This window comes from Meriones unguiculatus, chromosome 2 (assembly GCF_030254825.1).
Source record: "Meriones unguiculatus strain TT.TT164.6M chromosome 2, Bangor_MerUng_6.1, whole genome shotgun sequence".
In the NCBI taxonomy this organism is placed as follows: domain Eukaryota; kingdom Metazoa; phylum Chordata; class Mammalia; order Rodentia; family Muridae; genus Meriones; species Meriones unguiculatus.
Genome location: NC_083350.1, coordinates 174539118 through 174565443, shown reverse-complemented (window position 1 = coordinate 174565443; position 26326 = coordinate 174539118). Strand labels below are relative to the sequence as shown.

At 43.0% G+C, this 26326-nt stretch overlaps 1 pseudogene; it reads right to left on the bottom strand.

The window, feature by feature from the left end:
- Positions 1-20467: 20467 nt before the first annotated feature.
- Positions 20468-26047, bottom strand: LOC110555063 (large ribosomal subunit protein eL21-like; annotated as a pseudogene).
- Positions 26048-26326: the final 279 nt, after the last annotated feature.

The following is a 26326-nucleotide window of genomic DNA, read 5'->3' as shown; positions in this document are numbered from 1 at the left end:
TCGGATCAGAGAATGAAGAAAAAGAAAGTTGAGGAACAAGTATGTCACAGGAGATGTCATAGAATGCTGAGGGGCAGGCACTGGGTTTCTCCAGAGTGGAGTGGGGCATTATCCTGACCTTCCCAGGGCTCGGGACTACAGGCACTGCTGTTCTGTCACCTTCCGGCTGCACACATCTGGCTCACAGGCTGTTCAGTGCAGCAAGAGTGCTTCAGTCCTGTTCTTGGTCTTGGCTTCCCTCTGCTGGCCTTTTTTGTTCTACTGCACTATATCCATGGGTCTGCCATCTACTTTCAGACCACAAATCAGTATAGAGAATCCAGAACTTTTGGTCGATTGTTAAAAAGTCAGCTTTTGCAGGTTGATGTCAATCTATACAGTTTTATGTAGATCTAACATTCAAGATGGCCCCTAATCACTCAAATAAAAGGCCTTGGCTTTGGGGCCAAAGTTCAGTCTGACCTTGCTTCCTTGCCTTTAACATTATTGGATTACAGAAAGGCATGGGAAATTTGAGTAAATTAAGATTATAAATGCCATCCAAAGTAGAAAAAAAAGAGACTAAGAGCCTCTTATGAGCATATGCTTTGGCTGGTCTTTATGTCAACTTTACACGGGCTAGAGTCATTTTTTAAGATGAAACCACAAGAACTGGTGCCACCTCAGGGCGGTGGTCCTGGATCGTATAAGCAAGCAGTCTGAGCAAACCATGGAGAGCAAGCCAGTAAGCAGCACTCCTCTATGGCGTCTGATTCAGTTCCTGCCTGCAGGTTTCTGCTTTTAGTTCCTGCCCTGATTTCACTTAAAGACGGACTGTCACCTGGAAGTAGAGGATGAAATAAATCCTTTCCTCACCATTTTTCTTTGTTCATGGTGTTGATCACAGCAATAAAAACCCTAATGAAGACAAGATAGATGGTGATTCATACCTGTAATCATGGCACCCGACAGGATTAGGCAACAGAATCTCAGGACTGAACATGGAGTATGCTCAGCAGTTAAGAGTACTTGCTCCTCTTGGAAGGACACAGGGTCACAAGTTCTTCTCCCTGTGTCCGTGTTGGTGGCTCACAACTGCCTACAACCGTAGCTCCAGGGAACCCTATGCTTTCCTCTGGCCTCCAGGTCACATGACATGTTTTCAGAGGGGGAAAAAAGAGTATCAAGATCAAGGCTAGCCTGGATACACAGTGAATCCCAGTTCAGCTGGGGCTATGAAGTAAGATGCATTAAAAATATGAGGTTGTGCAATGCTCTCCAGTTTGCCAGCTTTTGTAAGGTGGCACCTGTCCTGGCACGTGCTTTTGGTGATGGAACTGTCTTGGAGTCAGTTCTGTCCACATAAGTATCCCCTCATCTGCATTCCTGTAAGTAGCCCCAACAAAACTCATTGGTTCACCAAACTGAACTTTTGGTGGTAGCTGTACTTTTGGCTTTTGTGAGTAGGCTGGGATGAATAGATATTTGTTTATGTATTCTTGGAATGCTGTCATGCAACAACTCTCCCCTACTCTAGGAATACAAGTACATGCCAGGCTTTTGTGTAGGGTCTGGGGATTGTTCTCATATCCTTGTGCTGACATGGCAAGCACTTAGTCCTCTCCCATTCCCGCACTCATCTCTTTAATTTGAAAATGCCTCTGACTCTAGATATAAAGCTGATAGGAACTTGTAGCTCAGTCTGCCTTAACTTCTTCTCGGCAGCTTGGCTTACCGTGTCTCTCAGGAGTACATACAGTTTATATTCGCTGGGGGAGGGAGTCAATCTTGTTAGTTTCAAGGACTTCCTGAAGCTTTGAGTTGTTTACTTCCCAAGCCCAAGAGACTTAGAGAAAGAAATGTTCGTCCTCCTCATAGAGCATTCTGTTGTTTCACTTTCCCTTTTAGGATTCCGTGTCTTAACAAGCTTCCTGACAATACTGAAGGTTTTAATCTTGGAGGAAACGGGAACAGAGACAGGCAGATCCCTGGGCTTGTTAGGCAGGTGGCTTCACTTGGAGAGTTCCAGGCCTGTGAGAGACTGTGTCTAAGGAGCTGCATGGTGAGTGAGGCCATGAACCATCTGCTAGGGAGGAATTTCTTAACCTGCTGGCTCCTGAGCACCACCCTGGATGAATCAGATCACAAGAGACGGGACCTGAGATCTGCTGTCTTGGATCTCCAGGTGACTCTGGAAAACACTAACTTAAGCACAAGCGGTTTCTGAATAATGTGGTGATGGAAATCCAAAACACAGGTGTGACTATAACATTGAAATGGATGCAACTGCATGAAGTATTGAAAGGGTTAGACTAACTTTGTAACCTATATGTCTTCTAAAGCCTATAGTTTTGAGTTTTAGGTCCAGGTGAAGCTAAAGCCTCTTAGTACCTTTCCAGAGAGTGAAGGAATGTGACCCTATCTGTGAGGACAGATATAAAAAAGGGGCAAGCAAGCAATGACCTTCACTCAGCAAAAGAAGGACCAGACCCTTGTCCTTGAGATAGCGTTTCTTAGCAACGAACCTAGACTTCTTCTGAGTAGCTTTTGACCTCCAGCCAAGAGCCTGCAGCCCTAATCTTCAAGGATGAGCTAACCACCCCCACCTTAAATTGAAGCTGCATCCACACTTGGCAGGACTGGCCAAGCTTGAACACCTAAGACTAACCAATTATCTTACTTTATAACTTCCTCATCCAATCCTAAATTGCCAAAACTACAACTTCAAATTTCCCGCAATTTTTCTTTTAAAAACCTAAAGGCCTTTGTCTCCCGGTGCCACTCTTTGCTGACCAGCAGGGGTGACCCCATTGTACAATGGTTAATAAACCTCTTGCTTTTGCAATGAGTCTTGGTCTGGGGGAGTTTCTGGGAAGGGCGCGATTGAACTACTGAGCTGTGAGACCCCAGGTCTTACAGTATCATGTCTATAATCCCAGCGCTCTGAAGGCTGATGTAAGATCTTGAGTTCAAGGACAGCCTGTTTTACACAGTGAGATCCAGTCTCAAAAAAAAAAAAAAAAAAAAAAGAAAGAAAGGAAGGAAGGAAGGAAGGAAAGAAGAAGAAGAAGAAGAAGAAGAAGAAGAAGAAGAAAGAAAAAGAAAGGAAGGAAGGAAGGAAAGAAGGAAGGAAAGCAACATAGAGGAATCAATATGCCTTATGATTTGGGGAAGGAAAAAGCCCATTTTCTGCCTCAGATGTTGCTCTTTCAAGATTATTTGTTATACAAACATTGCTTAGCAAATATTTGGGAACACACAAATGAAACTATTAAACACTAGTGTGTTGCTTTTACTGAGGAAGTTGCCTCCCACACCACTGGCCAAATGAGATGGGGGATAGAGCGGACATGAATACAGACTGCCAGAAGTTTGGTGTTCCATCTTCTTTAAATCATTAGCAGATAATTAATGGGGAAAAGCAAAACATTTCTAGACATAAATAAAATGTTTGCTTAATTTGAAAATGGACTGTGACCAGACAAATGATCTTAGAACCTCTCTAGTAATTTCTTATTGCTGTAGGTTTCTTTAAATCCCTGTCTACATTTATAAGGCATTACAATTACATTATAATTGCATAAATATACCAGTTGTCATTTGTTTACTAATTTAACCAAATGGATTTCTTTTTTCTTTTATTTTGGTGCTGGGGAGGAGAAAGGAACTACAGTAGTAGAACTTGGAAAGTGCTCTACTGCTGTGCCAAACTTCTCAAACTCCCCACCCCATCCCTACCCCCTCTCATCTGTGGTCCATGCTACTGCCAGAGGCCACGTTGATGTCTGAACTCCGTGCTGCCACCAGGGACAATCTGGAAGTCCATGTTCTATGCTGCTGCTGGCTGTCACAGGCAGGGAAGCTTCTTTGGCTACGGCATCAATGACCAAAGACTCATAATTGAGAATAGAGACACTGCAAGCTTCTGAGATGACCTCCCCCATGCCTCCCCACCCTCCAAAAAAAGGAAACCATTGAAGTAAGTCCTAAAAAATTGTGATAAAGATGCTGAAGTGTAGCTCTTCACAGCTGATGGCTACTGGCAGGAGAGAGGGGAAGGACTCAGTTTTCTTTAGGGGTTGGCCACTGAGAGTTTGACCGTGCTCCAGTGAGTATATGAGCAACACGGTTGGTCTTGGTGTATTTTTTGTCCTTGTCTTTTTTACCTTTTTTGTGGGGCGCATAAGGGTGGACGGAGGATCTGGAAGGAATGGTAATGGAGTATGATGGGGTACATTGTCTGTAGTTCCCAAGTAATCAATAAAAATGTTACCTTGGAAATAATTTGTTTTAGCGTCTGTCAAGCATCTTCTAGGTACTAAAGAAGTGAAAAATAACACAAATTAAAAATTAAACTCCCAGCCAGGAACGGTGATGCGTGCTCTTAATTCCAGAATTTAGGAGTAAGAAGAAATCTATGTAAGTTCAAAGCCAGCCTGGTCTACATAGCAAGTTTCAGGCCAGCCAAGCCTACACAGTGAGACTGTGTCTCAGAGGAAGCAAACAAAAACAATTTTAATTCTAAATCAAAATGCACATAACACTATTGATTTTAATAACCCTCTTTCTTCACTTTTATAACAGTAACCATTGTTTAATTACTTTATTTTATATGTATGCATGCATGTCTATGCATCACATGCAGTGCCCACAGAAACCAGAAGAGGGAGTCAGAGCCTGTGAAATCGGAATTACAGTGTTATCAACAAGATGGGTCTTCTGGGAGAGCCACTGACTCTCTTAACCACTGAGCTGTTCTCTCCAACCTGACTCGATCGATCCTCAGCGGCGAATGAAGTTTTTCTGGGAGCTTCATCTTCTGCCCTCAGCCTTCTCCCTCAACTGTTATAGCAGCAGATGGAACTGTCCCCATTCTCCTAACCAGGACAGGCCAACAGAAAACAGCTGACACAGCACATGCAGAACCCTGCTGGAACACTTATGTCTTCCCAAACGATGGAACTGACTGAAATAACTAATTACTGGAAAGCCACAGAATCTATAGCATTTTATGATAACAGCCTAAATGAGGCTAATTTGCAGGGGTGCCGGGTATGTCTTTCTTTCAACATCAGTAATAGGAAATTAAACTTTTATCTACAGAATTGATTTCATAATTCATCATCCAGTTGTCATTGTTCCTGAAATTCACAGTTCAATAAGAGTAGCATGCTTTAGGGGGTGGCGGGAGGCAATGAACAATGACCATCAAAACAGAAAGGGTTCCTGATCCTGGTCTCTCTGCTCCTACCTACAGTACAAGCAGATGCTGTCCCTAAAGTGCAGGCAAATCAACAGCCATATGTGTTCCTCAGAACAGCCCTGTTGTCCTAGTTGGAGTTTCTATTGCTGGGAAGAGACGCTGTGACCACAGCAACTGTTACGAAGGAAAACATTCAACTGTGGCTGTCTACAGTTCAAGTCCATTGTCGCCATAGCAGGAAGCACGGCAGCGCGCAGGCAGACATGGTCCTGGAGAAGGAGCCGAGAATTCTGTATCTGGATTGGTAGGCAGCAGGAATAGAGAATGACCCTGAGCCTATCCAGAGCTTCTGAAGCCTCAAAGCCCACACACGCCCTGGGACACGCTTCCTCCAACAAGGCCATACCTACTCCAACAAGGCTATACCCTCCTATGAGCCTATGGGAGCCATTTTCGTTCAAACCACCGCATTCCACTCCCAGGCTGGTAGCCATACCATAATGCAAGAAAGAATTCACTCCAACTTCAAAAGGCCCCATAGTCTATCAGTCTCAACCCTGTTTAAAAGAGCAAAGTTCAAAGTCTCTCCTGAGACTTGTAGCAATTCCCCTACATAATCAAAGTAAAAAAAAAAAAAAAGCACATATTTCTAGCATACAGTGGCACAGAATACACATTGTCATTCCACAGGGAGAAAGGGGACCAAAGCAAGACTGCAAACCATCAGGATAAACTCCCTATGTCTGATGTGAAAGCAATCTTCAGATTTGATTTTTCATCACTCCTTCCAGCTCTGTTGACTGCAACACATTCCTTTCCCTGTTAGCAGCTCTCCTCAGCACGCATCCCACAAATCTGGCATCTCCAACATCTTGGTCTCTGAGGCAATCCAGACCTCACCTTCACAGCTTAACACAGTGGCCTCTCTCAGCCTCCAGGCAGGGACTCCCAACATTGGCAGCTTTCCTTAGTCGAGGAGGGAGAATCTATAACCCCTTTCCTGTCTCTTTGACTCTAAAGCCAGAACCATGTGGCTGACACTACAAAGTGCTGCTGGTTGCTGGGGCAGGGATGTGGCCCCCTAGTCAAGCACATTTTCATCAGCTTTCTGTTTCTGATGGCTTCTTTTACTGCCTAAGCCTGGCTGTGCTGAAACTCCATCAGGCTGGCCTCAAACTCAGAAATTCGCTTGTCTCTGTCTTCCCAATATTAGGATTAATTTGGGATGGAGAGGTAGGAAATACAGAAGAGTGGAGCAGTGTGTGGGCTGTAGAGAGAGCAGACACTGGTGGCAGGTGTGAGAGAGGGCTGGTGTTGACAGAGAAACAAGTTGTTGCCTGGTAAGGTCGGCAGGGTGGGGTGCAGCAGCCTGGAGCCTACAAAGATGCAGACTCAGCCCCCAAAAGCTCCGCCCAGCCATGGCATCTCCCTGGCTCTGGGCATTGACAGAGGCTGAGATGAACAATGGTTCACTTCTTAGACTGGACCTTCTTGAAGGACCACCAAGGCCCATGATGCCGCTGAGACCCATGTATGGCTCAGTGGTCCTGATGAGGCTAGGGGCCAGGCTGATGTCCATGTACCACTCAACCCCATGAGGATATCCATGCTCTATGGCCTGGCCTGAAGCCATGTTGAAGTCCATGAGCTGGACTGCCACAGGGGCCTATGTTGATGTGAGCAGCCTGTGCTGACACCTGAGGCCATGGTGACGTCTGAGTACATGCAGCCACTGAGAGCTATTTCTGTGTCTGAGGTCCTACTGCAGCCAGGGTCTGTGTTGATGCCCATGGCTCGTGTTACCACAGAGGGCCATGTGGAGGTCTGTGGTCTGTGCTGCTACGGGCAGCCATGTTGCTGTGAGTACCATACACTGCCACTCAAGGCCATTGTGGTTTGGGGGTTGACTGCTGCTGAGGGCCATGACTGGGTCAGAGGTCCTCCTGCTGCTAATATCTGTGTTGATGTCCGTGGTCCAGGCTGCCTCCAATGGCCTTGTCTGGGTCAGTGGTCCTACTGCAGCAGGGGGTGGGGGAGCCAGTGCTTGTGGCCTGTGCTGTGGCCGGAAACCATGTGGAAACCTGTGCTCCTGCTGACTGGAAAAAGCAAGGAAGCTACCTTGGCAGTGATGACGGCAGACACATGGTTGAGGGGCATGGAAGGCTTGTGTGACAACCTATACCACCCTCTCTCCCCCTGCCCCACCAAAAAGTAACAGCCCAGACAGGAAGCCGTCAAAGAGAACTGTTAAAAATCGTGATGAAGATGCTGAAATGTGGATTTCCGCAACTGATCTTCTGGCAGGGGTGCATGTGGGGAAGGACCCAGTTTTCTCACTGGGCATAACATAGAAGGCCTGGGAAGTTAGTGTGATGGGGTATATGACATGAAATTCCCAAAGAATCAATGAAGATATTATTTTGATATTTTTAAAGTGTCCATCACCACTCCCAGCCCTAAGACTTTCTTTAATTCCTTTTTCACAACTTGGAAGCTTAGATGAATTGTGTCTTGCTCTGCAGTCGACGCTGCCTGTATTCTGCTTAGCATCACTTTTCTTTAATCTGTTTATACATCCTGGGGTCCTCCTTTCTTCCCAACTGTATACATTTTGTATTTTGCCTTCCTCAGTTTGCTCCATTTCATTGTGTATCTGCGTAAGACTGCCACTAATCACCATGCCACAGAGTCAACATTAGGCTGTTTTAAAATCCCTTTTGCTAAAACTATTAACCCAAAACTCTTCAATTTAGCCTCAGCCAGATTTTTTTTTTTTTGACAAGGAGAGAAAGCAGCCACGTTATTCACCAAAATATCACAAGAATGGCCACATTTTAATGTTTTTCTACTCTGAAACCCCTTGAGCCAGGCGCCGACAGTTCAATTCACCTCAGCACCACTGTCCTCCACCCTCCTAAGAGGATGGCCCACTGAGCCCCACTTAATCACTTGTTCAACTGCTTTTCTAGTCCAAAGTTTCAAAGCCCACATTCCTCCAAACAAAAGCATGGTCTGGTCTATCACAGCAGGACCCCAGTCCCTGGTGCCCACCTCTGTCTTAGCTAAGGTTTCTACTGCTGTGAAAAGACACAATGACCACAGCGACTCTTATAAAAGAAAACGCTTAATTCGGACAGACTTACAAATCAGAGGTTTAGCCCAATGTTGTCACGGCAGGGAAAAGGTGTCGTGTAGGCAGACATGCTGCTGAGGGAGAGGAAGCTGGGAGTTCTGCATCTGCACAAACAGGAAGAAAAAACAACACGGGGTCTGCCTTGAGCGTCTGAAACCTCAAAGCCCACCCCCTGTGACACCCTTTCTCAACACCACACACTCCATGCCTCCCAACTCTGCTACTCCCTGAGCCAATGGGGCCACTTTCATGCAAACCATCACCTCTGTGCAGATCATCACAAAAGCCTGAACATCCTTAGAAATAGACATCCTCTAGCTGATGTCATGTGACTCCATATGAAACCTTGTTTATGGTGATAAGCAGTCTTTACACGACTGGTTCTTAAGGTTCAATATCGAATGAATTCTGCACTTGAAGACTGATACTACTTTCCACTCCATCTCTATGACTGTGGAAAATGGTGATGGCGGTAGAACAAGCTTCATTCAAATGCTGGTCAGACGCACTCATCTGTGCCCCGATTGCTTTCCGTGCCCTTTAAGGGAAACTGGGTGGGAAGAGGGAGCATGTCTAAAACATCTTGCCACGCTCCAGTGCCAAAGGCGGGAACAAAATGATAGGCCCCGAGGTCTCCTCAGAGAACTGAAATCCGTGAGTCAGGAGCCCCGATGTCTCCTCAGAGAACTGAAATCCGTGAGTCAGGAGCCACACACCTGAAAGAGATGGGTCAGTAAATACTATTGTAATGGTGGTTTAAGGAAAGGCGCACTCTCTAAGGAGAGAGATATTCACGGTGTCTTGTGCTTATTCACATGTGCCTTTATAAACAGAAATAAGGAAAAACAGTTCCCAAGTCAGGTTCTTAGGGCGAAAACACAAACTGTCAAAACATGAGAGAAGGTTACAAGTTAAATACAAAACTGTAAGTGTTAATGGGCAGCAAATTTGCTAAACTTTATGAAAGTGATAAATGTTTAAGTAAATAATCTTTTCTACACTCCCCACTTACAAAAGGATAATTAGCCAATGAATTACAAAATTAAATTAGAGATGTTAGGAGGGATGAAAGCAAATGAGATTTCATTTAGTGTTTAAAACAACAATGATGGGTCCAGCAAGATGGCCCAGTAAGCTGCCATCAAGCCTGAGTACCTAAGTTCAATTTCCCATCTCTAAGTGGAAGGAGAGCCTGACTCCTGATAGGTGTATTCTGACTTGCACATACACATTGGTGAGATAAGAGTGCGCACACACACATACACACACGCTACACAAATGTAATAAAGTTTTTAAATAACAATGTTTTGCATTTCAGTTAAATTTGACCTTAAAATACAGCCTCTGTCCACACCTTCTTCTCCCATGTGTTGTTGTAAATAAATGGTATCGGACTAATAATGTTTAATATTAGCTCTATAATTATTAGGGTGGTATTATCTACCCTGCTATTAAAACCAATAAAAGACACAGACACCTATTAGAGTTTAGATTTAACTTGTTTCACCTTGGGCTGGGCAGATCATTCCACCTACACTACCTCATTATCTCCCCAGCCCCCATCCATGCCAAATGCCTTAACCATTTTTATCTGGACTACTTTCCATCCACAAGCCCAAGATACTTGCTTATATTCTTTATCTCGGCCATTCCTTTCCACACCATTCTCAAAGTCTTTCCTTCTGACCCAGGTGGTTCCTTTTCTATCTCACGGTAACTCGGCTTTCTCCTTTCACCTTCACCTTTCTCCTCCCCATGATCCTCTGCTCTCAAAGCTCACGAGCCATGGCCCTGCCCACCTCACCTTTGTCCTGCCCAGGTGTAGGAAGTTTTATTTAGCCAATCGGGAGGCAAAGTAACACAAACATCATTTTGGGGTGTATGAGGAATTGTTTATATTAACGATTAATACAAAACACTAGGCTATGCCGCTGCACCCAAGGCTCCAGAAATATGAAAGAAGGCACAGTAAAGATTGCTGGGACCAGAGGTGAGGACATCTGTAAAGCATCGCCTTCTGGACAGAGCAGAGCTATTTCATTCGTGAGTTCACGGAAGCTATGGTTGCCTGCATAAGACCTGCACAAGTTCAAGCCAGTCAACGTTCCTGCATAGATGATCGAAGTCTTAGGAGTCCTCACCCACAGCTGAGGAGCCACATAGGCAGCTGGCAGCTGATGGCTGCTGGGAGAGGCAGAATTCATTCTCTTTAGGAGTATGGCCCCTGCTGGATGACCATACTCCAGAGGATAGCTTTGCTTCCATGCACATTTGGGTAGCACTAATTTTGGACTCGGTGAGTTACTAAACCTAACAATCCATATGACAGAAGGAGCTGGGGAAACCCACTCAATGAAATTAAAGCAGAGAATTTCAAGCTAGAGAAAGATGTGGACATACAAGCATGGGGAGCATTTAGAACACATAGTGGACACAACCAAAGAAGAATCAATCCAAAGAATCCACTACAGTTAAAAGACTAAGACTACAGAACAATATATATATATATAGTAAAAAATATATATAGTAAAAGCTGCAAGAGAAAAATACCAACTCACAAAGCCAAACTCAGAAAAATATAGAATGTTATGCTCCAAGCTGTGAGAACTAATACCTTCCAAAAAGGGTTTATATAGCCAGTGATGTTTCAAAACGGATGGAGAAATTCCGTGACAACCTCAAACTTAAGCAATTCATAACATTAAGGTAGTATTTCAGAAGATACTTAAAAGAATAACATATTTTATATGTGTTATAATATATGTTTATATGAAGAAATGAAATCACTTACAAATACAAAAACTGAGGGGAAATTAAACTTCATTAAAGGAATAGATAAATTAAAACTAGGAATCAAAACATGTATAATGTAGCCCAAAAAGCTCCAAAAGATGAGTTCAGAACAAATAGTATTTGAACAAACATGAAAGCCAGCCAACAATTAAAAAACAATAATCAGCAAAAATCTTAACTGTAAATGGCCTAGATTGTTCAATGAAGAAATGGAGACTAAGTGAGAATGGTGTTTCACACCTAAAATCGGCACCCAGGAGGATGAAGCAGGAAGATTGCCATAACTTCAAGACAAACTTGTACTACAGAGTGAGTGCCAATCCATCATGGGCTATAGTTTGAGATCTGACTCCTAAACAACACAAAAAACCTGACTCAGAGGAGCCAACTGAATCAAAAACAACTGCTAATTGCTTGTTAGCTAAAAGAAGTGGCAAGAAAGGCGCCTGTTATTACTAAGACACACAGAGAGACTAAAAGTTAAAGCATGGAAAACCAAACACTATGCAAGTAGAAGCAGGTTTAAAAGCCAGAGTGGCCAGTTTTTTCTTTTATATCAAAGTGGATGTCAACTCAAAATTGATCAGACAATACTAAGAAGGTCACCAGATGCTAATAAAGAGAAAATAATTCAGGCGTGATGGCGCACACCTTTAATGCCAGCACTTAGGGAGGCAGAGGCAGGCAGATCGCTGTGATTTCAAGGTCAGCCTACTCTACAAAGCAAGTTGAGGACAGCCAATGCTACCCAGTAATTGAAAATGTCTTCCATGGCAGACTGGTCATCCAAGAACATATCATTCAGAATCCACGTGTTTACACAGTTTCTCTTTCAATATACTTCTAGTTTTATCTCATTTCTTAAAACGAAACACAAGAAAAACAGAGAGAGAGAAAATACATCAAGCAGATATAATGATAGTAAATATGCAATAATAAATAGATAAACAAACAAACAAACTGACTTCTGAGTTAAATTACCCTGTACAGTAAAACACATTCTACACCAGAAATCAATTGTTAACTGACCCGGACAAGGGTTCTGGACTGGGTCCCCAGGGGGAAGACCAGGAATGAAAAAGAAATAGAAAGGTAACAGAAGGAAAGAGTCAGAGCTGTAAAGGCTGAAGACCGTGGCCAGCTAGTTTATTAGCAGCTCAGCTCCCTATTCCCCACACGCAGAAAACAAGTCAGTAAGAGCATCAGACGGAATCACAGAGAGCTCAAGATATCTCAGGCTCCCCCTTCAGCCAGGTACATCCTGGGACGGCAAACAAAGCATTTCACATCTCTGGGTTTGGAATATTTGATCACATACATACAGGGGAGTTTTAAGTGCCACTTCCTGGACTACAGCCCCCAGAAGCCCTGGCATCAGTACACGGCCAGCCTTGCCTGCCATGACCGTGGCTAGGTGAGAGGTAAAATGCCCACATGCCCTGTGTACTCTTCAATGCAATCTAGCCTCCAAAGTCAACAAATGAAATTTTTAAAATGATTTCTCACCTCTCCTCAGATCATAATGAAATAAAACTAGAAGTAAACTGAAAGAGAAACTACATAAGCACATGGATTCTGAATGATACGCTCTTGGATGACCAGTCTGCCATGAAAAACATTTGTAAATTACTAGAATCAATTAATAAAATGAAATCAATAATGAAAACATGCCAGCACCTTTGCTACACAGCAAAGGCAGTCCTAAGAGGAAAGTAATAACAACAATTAACAAACAAGACCCCATGAAAGCAAAAGGCTTTTGCACACTAGAGGAAAGAATTAATCAAGTGAAGAGATAGCCTACAGAATGGGAGAAAACACTTGCTAGCTAGGCTGAATATACAAACACCTAAGCACCAGGAAATCACACTGCAAATGGACTAATGAAATAAATGCTTTTCAAAAGATTAAGTGCATACAACCAATAATCTCTGAAAAATGTGTAGCTTGCTGTCCATCAGAGAAATGTAAATCACAGCTCTGTCGGGATTCTGTAACCCGGCAAATGAGAGTCACTAGAAAACAAATAATAACCAATGCTTGTGAAGATGTGAACAGAGGGGACCCTTACACACTGCTTGTGCAGACGTAAACTAGCCAAGCTGATATGGAAATCAGAAAACTACAAACAGATCTACCTGATGGCTCAACTCAACCACACGTAAGCATTTTCCCAAACAGCAAGTCAACTAATAATGAACATACTTGTTCATCAATGTTTATTGTGCCACTATTCACTACAGCTAGCTAAGCTATTGTGGTAACCTGTACTCAGTGGGATAAAGAATAAAGTCATATTTGTTTGTGAGAACATGTGTGCAACTGGAGATAATCATATTATGCAAATTAAACCCGTCTCAGAACCACATATGTGATTTCTCCATTTTATACGGATACCTAAACTCATGTATGTATGTATGCCATGAAAGTGTAAGCACAGCTGTCTTGGAGAACAAGGGGACTAACAGGAGAAAAAGCAAGAGAGGAGCAGGAGGATATAAAGGTGAACATGATCACTGCAGAATGAACAGATGCATGAAAATGTCCTTACATAACACAGTACCATATGCAATGAATATATGCCAAAAGAATTTAGATAATAACAATAAAGCAGCGGCTTTTAAAACATATCAGCAATGAACTTCCTAAAACAGAAATCAGAAAAACAGTCACAATCACCAAGAATAAACCAAACCAAAGAGCTGAAAGACCTGCACAAAAAAAGATTTTAAATGCTGAAGATAAAAGGTTTTATTTAATTGCAACTTTCTTTTCTGATACTGGAAGAAATGATGTAGACATGACCTTTCTTTGACCTGGGAAGGCAAGATTCACAAAAGTGAAGAGAAAGGGCTGTCTGCTTTTCTCTGTGTCTCCCAGACACCCAGTTCCCCTCCTCGCGGGCATTTGAACACACTGAAGCGTGGGAACTCACACAAAGACACACAGCTGGGACAACCCTGACCCTTGTGTCTTGAAGATCTCCCATTCAGGAACGGTCTCATTTCCTCTCCAGGGGAAAGGGGCATCATTGTACACGCTCTGGTAGGAACTATCTACACAATGCATTAAGCTGCCCTCAGAGCACTGGGATTATGTGACTGCTGCTCTGTTGGGGTGGAGTGGGGGGCGGGACAGGAGGGGCCTGCTAACAACACAAGATGAGGAAAAGATGCAGAAGGGCCCATTGTAAGGGTCAGGAGTTCCTGCTCTCCTTCCTTCCCAGCCTCGCGTTCCAGTTCCTACACCGGAAAATCTATTCTACACCTTTAAAAAAAGTGTTAGCTTTTTTTTTTTCCTCTAAAAATCACAGAAAGAAAAGAAAAGAAAAATTAAATTAAACTTGTGTGGAAATTCAAACCGCAGTCACTGGTTGCCACTGAAGAGGGGGCGCAGGGGTTTACCCGCGAGTGGATAGTTTATCGAAAGTGGTTAGCCTTCTACTAAGGCCCTTGCAAAAGTCGCCCCGGTCAGAGCTGCTCTACTCTGCCTTTTTACCTTAGTCATAACTTACGGCAGTGCAAGGGTCCCAGTGTCTTGCAAAATGCTGAACAGCCCAGATTTTTATAGTTGCTTGGAAAGTCACAGCTTTCTAAAGCTTCTTTACAATGTTTAGCAATGCGTGCGGCAAACGGAAGCAGGTTGCAGGCTACTGGGTGGTTATTGTTCTAGCCCTTTTACGCCCCCACAAATTTGTACCTATTCAGCTCAGAGGGTTGTGCAAGAGTTAGCGAAACTCCTGTGTCCAGCACTTTAACATAAAAAAAAAATTATTCTCTTTCTAGACTGCTTACTATATTTTATTACAAAAGCAACATTTATAGATTCTTTAAAACAAACAAAGACAGCCGCTCCAGTTCTTTGTCTATGAATAGCTGTAGCATTTTGTTTCACTAAGGAACACGCTCAAATCTTTTCTTGTGCACATGATTGATGATTTATGCTTTAATAAAGTCAAGTCACAGCAAGGGCGTATATAAGGAACCGTGTTAGTTCATATGTGCTCAGTGTCTGCACACTCTAAGTTCTACAACACAGTGGTTAGCAGCTGGAGACTCTGGGGCTGGAGTGCGATTTATTTCAAATCTTCTGTTATTGAAATACATACACCCTTGACTTCAGGAATGTGTCTTGACAAATGACTACCCAAAAATCACTTAAAGATTTGTTCTTAATATTTGGGGATGTGGATCCTTTTGAAAAGCTGAGAGACTTTGTGCCTCTTCTCATTAAGCGAAAGAGGGGAAAAGGAGAGAGAGAAAGAAGAGAGAGAGAGAGGGAGGGAGGGGGCCACAGCTGGGATACAAAGTTAATAAACTGTAACTAATATTAAAAAATAAAAATTTAATTTAAAAAAATAAACACCATGCTTACAGCATAAAAGAGGGGGCGGGGAATAGGCCTTAAAACTCCTGTAACTTAGAAAGAATGCTGCAAAACAAGCCCTAGTCGAGAATTCTGTGCCATTCTGTCCTTACCAACAATATCAAAGTCCTTCTGCTCACACAGGACTGATAACTATGAGAATCGGGGTGCACTATGGGACACACAGTGACCCCCTACAGCCTCCATGATGAGATGTTTCTTATGCTTTATCTTATTGTTGTTGTTTGTGTGTGTGTTTTATTTGGGGGGGTTGCAAGGTCGGAGGTCAGATATGAGGGGACATGGAGATGAGTGGGACTAGGGAGCATGATGTGTAACTCACAAGGAATCAATAAAAAGTTTTTTAAAATTAAAAAAGAAAGAAAGAAAATTAAGACCAGTGAGATATCTCAGCAGATAAGCTCTCTCCGTGCAATCCTGAGGAGCTGAGTCCAGGGTGGAAGGAGAGAAGCAGCTCCACAAGGTTGTCCCCTGCATGCACACATACACACAACAACAACAGCAACGATACATTTCATCAATTAATGCACTAACGATAACCTCAGAGGCACCAAAATGGTGGCTGTGATGTTCTTCCAAAGGCAAGTTAAACGTAAGCGGGCTGAGTACATAGTAGGACAGCGTGTTGAGTACACAGTCTTGTTTTTAATTTTGTTTTATTTTATTGTTAGTGTGTGTGTGTGTGTGTGTGTGTGTGTGTGTGTGTGTGTCTATAAGCACATGAGTACAGATCCCCACGGAGTTCAGGAGCGCTAGAGCTGCAAGTCATTGTGAGCTGCCTGATGTGCATGCTGGGAACTGACCTCAGGTCGTCCTCAGTGCAGCCTCTTAACCACTGAGCTTCCCTCCCCAGTCGGTTAAATGAGCTCAAGAACTATCGTAAGCTTTCCTGTGCATCTGGGGACAGCTCAGTCTCTTGGGAGTCAGGAGATATTTTCAGAACACTGTATAACCACATAAATAAATACTTTAATGTGAAAATGTTTTTCAAGTGTAACTTTTTTTTCTTAATTCGGGTTTTTTTTTATTGCTAATGAAATTTGGACATTATTTTTCTGGACATGATGGGCCATTTTCTTGTACTTTGCTTATTCAGAGATTTTACATAATTATTTGTATTTTTTAAGATTTTTATAAAAATATATTAAAATTTTACCATAAAGAATTTGCAAATAAAAGTCACCACACGTTGAGATTAGCCAGACCCAAAGTCTATACATCTCACTGAACATCTATAGTGTAAGAATATACGTTCTGAAGCTGCGGGGCTTCGCCTTGGATTTTACGATTTCACTGTCGGTTTCAAGAAAGAAAAAAAAATCCACAGCAGTTAAAGCTAGAAAAATACTAGCTTTGTGTCTTGTTCATTGTTCATATTTCAATGACTGGCATTCTACCCTTTTCCGTCACCTAAATATTTACGTTTCTTGTTTTACTTTCCACGAGCCAAACTATACCTATCTGTAATTTGTTTACATCCATACATTCAGGTGTTCTAGGCTGATAGTCATGTCCGGGGGAGTGCACATGGTTTTTCCTTTCTGAGATTGTGTGGCCTTGATTAATAGTATACATTCTAAGTCCATTTGTTTTCTTGCAGACTTTGTGGTTTCATTTTTCTTTAGAGCCACATAGTATTACATTCTTTTTACAAACCAGATTTTTATTATCCAGTTCTCTGTTGATGGACATCTAGGCTGGTTCCATTTCTTGCTGGTGTGAATAAAGGCTTAACAAATATGTGAGTACAAATACCACTACGGTAGGATGTGGAGTTCTCTGGGTATATGTCCAGGAGTGAAATATCTGGGTCGTGCCGTGGTTCTATTTTTAATGTGTTTGTTTGCCTGAGACAGGGTCTCACTATGTAGAGGTCATCATCCAGACCAACACAGCTTCAAACTCACACAGATCCTTCTGCCTCTGCCTCTCAGGAGCAGGGATTAAAGGTGTGTGCCCTTACATCCAGCTATTTTTGGTGTTTTGATGAACGTCCAAACTGATTTCCACAATGGCAGCATTAATCTGCACCCCCACCAGCAGAGTGAGGGTTCCTCTCTGTCCACATCCTCTACAGCATTTGTTGTGGACTTCTCGGTTGCCATTCTGACTGGGGTGAGTGGGTATCTCAATAGTTTTACTTTGCATTTCCCTGATGGCTAGGGAGATGGAACCCTTTTAAAAAATGACTATCGGTGTTTTGTATTTAAAACTGCCTATCCAATTCATTAGCAGTTGATTAGCAGTTTTCTTTTCTTGTTTTTTGATTTCTGCAATTCTTTGTAATTCTGCATTACTTGCTCCTTGTCTGAAGTGCAGCTGGTAAAGAGGCTTGCCTCCACTGTCTGTGCGCTCTGATGACAGCAAATTTGCTGTGAAGAAAGTTTAATTGTTATCAGTTGATACTCAAATTTTAGTACTTAATAAATATCAACACAACATTATCGGATGGTAAAATGGAAGCAACCACGTCCTCTGTGCTCGCTAGGCTACGGTCTTCAAAGAAAAAAAAAAAAAAAGTTCAATATGCAATACCTAAGTTTTTCCACTAGAGAGCAGTATTCTCTCACCTATCCTCGAACAGGATCAATTTATTTTCACCTGGCTATCTCTAAAATATGCTTGAAAAGAGTGTGGTTAAGAAAATAAGTATACGTTGCGTATTATTACATGTTAAACTTTGCAGTTTTAGATTTTAATTTCTTCCCACATAGGAAAGTACAAAATGGACTTTCAGGCATGTATTCATAACCAGTACTTCAAATGAGAGCTATGCATTTATTAGCATTCGTTATGCCATTAATTTACTCAGACCATCACTATGCGTAGAATGCCGTCTACAGAACAGCTTATAATAGCCACTTACCTATAATACCAACTAAAGGAAAGCACGTGGCTCTAACAATCAGTGTAATCTCGGATTCCAAGAATTTTGTCCGGTTGGCTGGGGAACTGTAGAAGGTGGAGTAGCCCCTCTCGTCCTTGACCAAGAACATAGGCCAAGACAGGGAACACTTCAGCGAAGAATAAGGGCGCCAACTCTGTTAATAGTGACAACTAACCGCTTAAAAATCGCTAGGAAAATAGGCTTTAAATGTTCTTACCACAAATAAAACAGGTAGGACAATGCCTACACTAACAGTGCAGCCACTCCACAGTGTGTGCTTATGCACGTACGTATACATGTATGTGAGCTATGTGTGTACGCTTGTGTGTATACATGTCTACATGTGTGTATGCATGTATTATAACTGTGGTGTGTATACATGCATATATGTCTATGTGTATGAGTGTGTGTATACATGCATATATATTTATGTGTATATGTTTATACATGTATGTGTCCTTACATGTATAACTGTGTGCATACATGTTTGTATTATCTGTGAGTGTGTGTATTTATGTCTTTGTTCATGCGTGCATGTGTGTATGTGTGCATATATTTATGTGTCTGTGTATAAATACATGTGTGCTTGTCTATGAGTGTGTATTCATGTTTATGTGTATACACGTACACATATTTGTGTGTATGTGTGTACATGTATATATATTTATGTGTGTACATGCTAGTACACAAGTTTATATGTGTATGATGTGTATATATGGATGTATGTGTGTTTATGAGTGTGTTTACATGTATACATGTTTATTGTGTAAGCATATGTTTATACATGTATACATGTTTGTGTATGTATGTTTAAAACACCATGCTGTGCACCAAAATATACACACATAACTTTTGAAAGAATAAATAAGAAAAAAATTAAGCTCCCATCATGGTCTTTCTCAACAATGCTCACCTGCATTGTATATTAATATTTTTAAGCATTTTTGCTAATTTCACAGATATATTAACTTTTTCTGTACATCTTTTTAAATTAAGCAAGAGAATAATGCTTTGACCTCAAGAAAGAAAGGAAGGAAGGAAGGAAGGAAGGAAGGAAGAAAGGAAGGAAGGAAGGAAGAGGTTAAGAGACCTATATTACTTTTATGCTCTTATTATGTATCTTATTGCAAAATGTGTTTTGTAGTAGCTGTTGATGGTGCTAACTCTCATCCACAGAGTTTGAGTAATTAGCAACCTGATTACATGAAATACTTCGTTCAGCATCCTGCACTGAAAAATAAATGGGGGGTTGGGCGGGGTGAGGGGATAGGGCTGAAGCCACCATCTTTCCCCAGCTCCCATACCCTCTGTGGGCTGTCGCAGTGTTTCAGCCTAAAGGGAAGACACTGTGTCGCTGGCATCCTCTCCTCTGTTACCGTCTTCCTCCAACAGGGTGGACTCCAACTTTGTATTCCTTTATGACTAAGATATCCTGACAGAACACTGGCGACGCACCGAGTCAGGCAGACACAACTGATTTCCTTACTGTGATAGAAACTGCCTTCCCTCCTTTAAGTTTAGGCAAGAAGGAAAATAAAGGGGAATAAGGATCCCTAGAAAAATAAGAATACATGTCTTCGGTGATTCCTTTATATCTGTATTTTCACAGGCATTGTTAGTGAGGGAGACTCACTTCACGTGGTGCTGAGCGCACATTCATAATTACTTTAAAGATGTCCGTATTACCTGGTGAAGGCACCCTCCATTTGAAGGCAAGCCTTGTCCTTGAAACTATCACATAAAACCAGTTTCATCTAGCTCATTTTAAAAACGAACCTTGAAATGCAATTGCCTAATTGAATAAAGCTTTCTTCTGACTCTTCTGACTTCTTCACTCTCCTTTTAATTTCTTTAGGAATTCGGCCAAATACTGATTTCAATCTTGGCACAAATCTCCATGCTCACGGTGAAGGGCTCTGAGCACAAGAGAGTGATGCTCCCCCTGGCCTGTCAGTCCAGGTAGCCTTTCTCCTTTAGCGTATTGATGAGGTCACAGCGGAAACTGGCAGGGTATTGTTAGAGCCCTACTGAGGTCCCAAGAAATGCCAGGCGGAAAAATCTACAGGGCCATCACCACAATGTTAGGTTATTTTATTTTTTTAATGGGCCCCTTCCCAGCGGTCCTCAAACAGTGCGCTTCTCTGCAGGGACCAGGCTGGTGCTTCAGCTGAACGCAGCTGCCCTTCTCTTTGGCCTCCTTCTTCTTCTGGTTGTTCTCCTTCATGCATTTCGGGATGCTGTCCCTGCTTTTAGAGCTCTTGATGTGCTCAGTGAGCGCGTTGGTTCTCTTGGCCAGGATCTTGTCTTTCACTTGCTGTTCACAGTGAGGCCCAAGGTATGCTGGGTGATGTTGTAGACTCTTCGGGTTTGCCATGGTAACACTTACGGGGCATTCCTGTTGGAACCGTGCCCATTCCCTTGATGTCTACATCACCCTTTTTGTAGATTCGCATGTATGTGGCCAAAGGAACAACTCGTGTTTCCTAAAAGGCATGGAGAATATGCAGCGAGCGGCACCCCTCTTTGTGTTCGTCACCTTGGCGAGTTACTGCAAGATGGCTGCCGCAGCAGAAAACACAAGTCTTATTTCAAAGGTCATCTCCAAAAAGGATAAGGTTGATTTGATCAAATTGATAAAATGCCTATTGGATTTTTGCTTCCAGAGTGTTCTTTTCAATGCCCTATAACAATCTCCTTGTCTTTCAGAGATGACCTAGATCCACATTCAGTACATTTCAGCTTTGGAAAGGGTCCAGGTTTTGTAAAGGGAAAAGAGCAAAGAATTAACATAAATGACAAAATGTGTTCAAAATGTAGATGTAAGGAAGTTCCCAGGATAACAGGTATACAGAAGTGAAATGTTGCAGATTCTGAGGTTTATCTAAGCTAAAAGTTCATGAAAATGAATGTTTTAATTGTTGGCCAAGACATTAAGTGTTGCTGAGAAAACCATAGCCTTTTAGGAACTGTAAGCTTCTATAATTACTCTGTTATGCTATTATTATTCTATTACTACATGTCAGTGTAATATGCTGTCAGAGTTTTAGATTGCCTCTTCAAACCTGAAGCTATGTTGAGCAAAGGCATGTAAGAAGGGCCTCTCCTGGAGGTGTTCTAGCAATCCCTGAGACAGGACTCCTTCCATTCTTTGTCCAGAAGTCGACAGCTGCATGCCAGACGTCTGCTGGACAAAGAACGACAGGGATAGACTCTAAATTAAAGGTCTCAGGAAAGTGGTCTATGGATGAGATGAAGCGAATGGACCCAGCTTTGATGAACAGAGTACCCGGAAGAGGGAAGAAGAAAGATAACGGAGGAAGGAGGATGGGAAGTGGAGGAGGGAAAGGGAGAAAAAGCAGCAAGGAAGTGGAGTCTCAGATGGTACTGCAGCTGCCCGGACCTTCTTTGGTGTGTCAGCCTGAGGCCACACTGCCTTGTTCTTTGTAGCTGTCACAGATGCCAGTTTTACTGCTCAAAATGGGTCTCTCTCTCTCTCACACACACACACATAGGAAGGCCTCACAGAAGTGAAGATTCTGACCCCCCAAGTCTGGCAGTGCCTTTCATTGGCCTCTCAAGCAGTGCTGGGTCCTAGGACAACGCTAGTTAGCACACTAAGCTTTCTTGTCTTCAGGTGCAAAACCATGCTTCAAAATCTTGGCACTAGTGGCATTATTGACCAACTAATCCTCTGTGGAGAGGGGCTGTCCTGTGTGCAGCAACCCAGTCTCCTGCCCATCCCATGCCAACAGTGAACCCTCCCCTCAACATGGGAATCAACAGTGAACCCTCTCCTCATCATGGGAGTCAAAAATGTCTCCTCATACTGCTGGACTTGCCCTCTGGGGCAAAATCACCGCAACAAAAGTACCACTGCACTAGAGGATGTGCTGGCGCGGCTTCCGGGAAAAGGCCGCCGTGTGCCCATGCCACACGGCTTCTAACGCCAGTTCTGCGCCAGCGCTGACCCTCAGCTGACCTTGGCCTTTTAGAAACAGTGACAGAGAAAACACCAGTGGAAGCCTCACACTGACACCTCCGCTGAGAACATTACGACTGAGCCAGCTGCAGCCTGGCCTCTTTCCAGGAGGTCCTGCCATCCAAGAACCACCCCCTCCACTTGCCACAGGGCTGGCAGAGCCTGGCTGCCAAAAGCCACACCACCCTTTGTGCCTATTCTTAGACTTCAGGCACAAGTTAAATTGGTTTTAAAAAATATGATTTTGAGCCATGTGAGATCAGACACAGGGGGGAAAAGTGATTTTAATATCCGCCTTTAAAAATCCCACATGCTGTGAGCCCTGGAAGCCATTCCTTGTGCTTAAGAAAGCAAATAACAAATATTTCAGAAGTCTGCAAAAACATAAAAGAAACTAAGAGCTAGCTTGGTAAAGGGGGTGAATTTTAGTTTCTTCCTCCAAAACTCAAAAGTCAGTAAGGGTGCAATTTTTTTTAGGTATCAAGTTCCTTGTTTTCATCAGACAAAGCGTGCAGCTGCCATGTGCATGGCAGCATCGCTGGGTGGCTGCGATCTGGTCCAGGTGTTTCTAGGCTCTTGGTCCCACCGAAGGGACCCAAGGGTACACACAGATGGCAACACCAGGCAGGAAATATTTAAGGGGAAGCAACAGCACAAGCCAGAAAGAAATGCAGTGAAGCAAAGATGCAAATCAAAACGACAGGCTGTCAAGAGTGACAGCAGGCCACAAGAGTGGGGATACCAAAGGCCTCCATTACTCTCCTCAAAAGGGCTTCCTTTTGAGAAGGGAGAACTTGGTGTCTAAGGATTTGGGTGTGGGTGGTTCTCTATTTTGATTGACAGTCTTGGATTACATAAGCCCTGCTCCATGGGCCCCTCCTACCCTCCTGGTTGTAATCATATGCACATTCACTATGCAGAGATGGAAAACAGCAAATAGGGGACCCTCCCAAAAAGTTCACCTAGAGGTCGAAGTTTGCCTTACTGCCTATGCACACAAAACTAGTTCAGGTCAGATTCCTCTACATAAACGCACACAGGCACACACATTAGTGCCTGGTCATAACTGGAGCATGATTGAACAGAATCTCTCTGAGTTTCGTGGTGGTTAAAGGAAAGAGAAATGTGTTCCACCTTTCACAATAGGATGCACCTGTAGCTCAATTTAGCTGAGGGTCCTAAGTTGCTAACAGGTTACTAGATGCTGTTTTAAAAAGGGTGTCTGTGTGTGTGTGTTTGTACATAGCACAGGCAGAAAAAGATCACAGGCTGCCAAGTTCGTCATTAGAAGAGGGATGTGTATGTGACACAAACCGAGTGGAGTTCCAGGTTGCTAACCTCTCTCCTCCGCTTGCCTGCCATGGAAGTAACACAGAAGGCTGCTTAACGCCTCATCTTCTGCTCTGGGCCTCTGGTCCAGTCTTTTATGTGTATGAGCATTTGCCTGCATCAATGTATGTGCACAACACACATGCCTATGGGATCCTCTGAATTATAGATGGTTGTAAGCTACCATATGGATGCTGGGAATTGAACCCTGGTCCTCTGCAAGGGCAGCAAGTGCTCTTAACTGCCGAGCCATCTGCCCAGCCCTTTCTCCCTATTTTAACTGACAAAGGGAGGCTTCTTGGATCTGGGTTTCTTCATGCCTTCTTCGAGCCTCTCTACAACCACCGGTTTTCACTGCACAGCACCAGCTGCCACTTCTTTGTCGAGTGATTCTTCAAAGTTTAAGCACCTCTGTGGTGTGGTCCTCGCATCTGTTCTTAGAGCAAACTGGTTTTACATACCAGGGAAGGTTTTGGTAGGTGGAGGAGCAGCTCTCCTATGAGACATAAGTTCTTAAGTTTCTGCTCCTCCCAGGTGCTGTGGGAAGGGAAGGACATTTTCAGGAGAAGGGGGGAGCTAGGGGGCCTCAGAGCAAATGAGGAAAGGCCTCCTCCTTTAAAAGTTGATAGGTCACTCCTTCAGCCACCACAAGATTGGAATTGCTTTTCCGTAGTTGGTTTTGGTGTTCTTTTTGTTGTCTATTCATTAGTTGGTGATGGTGGTGATGGTTGTGGTAATGATGGTGATGGTGATGGTGGTGGTGACAGATCAGTCTCAAGATTGTGATTTTCCTACCCCAGACTGCAAGGCGGCTGGGCTACCGGTGTGTTTTCCATTTACACCTTTGCTAACATTCTTTTCAACAGAAATTGTCCCATAAGTCTCACAAATTGCATTGTTCTCCCCATTTTAGGGAGAAAGAAGCTGAGATGCAAAGAAATTAAATCCTGCTTGAGATTTAGCAGCCATTACTTAGTAGAGCAGGAAATAAAAAGCGCTTTCTTTGGGTTGGATTGGTTGGTAGATTTTTTAAAGAGGGGGTGCAGTTGAGACAAGATGTGATGCAGCCCCCACTCGACTCAGACTCCCTATGTAAAGGAGGCTGACCTGAACCTCCTCATCTTCCTGCCCACACCTCCCAAGTGCTAGAATTCCAGGCATTCACACCAGGCTCAAAACTATTTTGTTATTTAGTTTAATGATCTATATTTGTTTTTACTTGTGTGTATATATGTTTCTCTCTCTCTCTCTCTCTCTCTCTCTCTCTCTCTCTGTGTGTGTGTGTGTGTGTGTCTGTGTGTGTCTGTGTGTGCCTGCCTATCTGTGAGCATGCACAGTGGGTATGAATATCCACAGAAGGCAGAACAGGCAGCTGAGAGGTTGTAAGGTACCTGATGTGCAAGAGCAAAAGGCACTCTGAGCAGATGAGCCATCTCTCCAGGCCTAAAACCACTTTAATACTTAACTATTTGGGCAATTTCATTACTTGGGAAGTGAAAGCATGAGAAGCATGTGTTCAAAGCAGCCTCCCCTACACAGTGAGTCTGAGGAGAGCTGGAATAAGTGAGACGGTGTCTCAAAACAAACAAACAAACAAGCACAAAGTCGCACAAACATAAAATTAAGGAAAGCCTCTGCTACACTCTCCAAATTTAATAACTTACTAAGCCCATAAGTGCACATCATTTATACCACAATTTCTCTCCCTACATTCACTGCAGGGAAATCTGGCATTTGTAATTAAAAAGATTGATATACTCATATTAGATCATTATTATTGATTGAGACAAATAAGTTTGAAAGAATGATCAGCATCTATTCTACTTTGAAAATATGGTGTTTTGTTTTGTTTTGTTTCAAACATGTGAATTTATCAGTCATGAGGACCAGTTGGGTAGAATGGCCATGGAATGTAACAAGAAATGAACACAGACAAGGTTTCTGGGGGATTTCCTCATGATCCAGTTTTCATTTTAAAAATCTGTAATCTGACCAAAGTAGAAAAATAACATATTCTCCTGAGAAAGGCTAGAGTAGTGACTCTTGTTTGTGTCTGTTTATTAAAAGCCTAATTCAGCAAAGAATCTGGCAAATATCAACTGTTCCACGGGGGGGCAGCATGAGGCTGTAGCACCGATGAGACAGGGCTTCAGAACTCCAGGGCTCTTCTTTTTAACCTCCAAAAATTCCAGAGGCCCACTTCACTCCAAAAATAATGATCGGGAAATTGATTTGAAGACTCACTGCCAGGAACTTCTGTCCCTGAGAAACCTCCTCTTGACGGCCACAGCCAAGGACCAGGTGAGGAATGACTGAAAAGTCCTGGAGTCTGGCATTGAACTGTCCTTGGCTTTCCATCCTTATGTTAAAACAGGGCTAATACTACCTGCATTGCACCAAAGAGGACAAGAGCCGATTCCCAGAGTAAATGTGTCTGCACACAGAGGAGCCTAACGTGTGAGACAAACCACAGTCATTTCAAATGCACTGTTGGGCTATTTCTTCTTCAAGTGCTTCAAGACGACATGGATTTTAGAACCATGAAAAAAAGAGGGGAAATCCGGGCCTCAGATATAGGCCTTTTACTCTGTAGATGCTCTTCTGAGAAGGAATTGGAGAACACACAAAGACACCTCT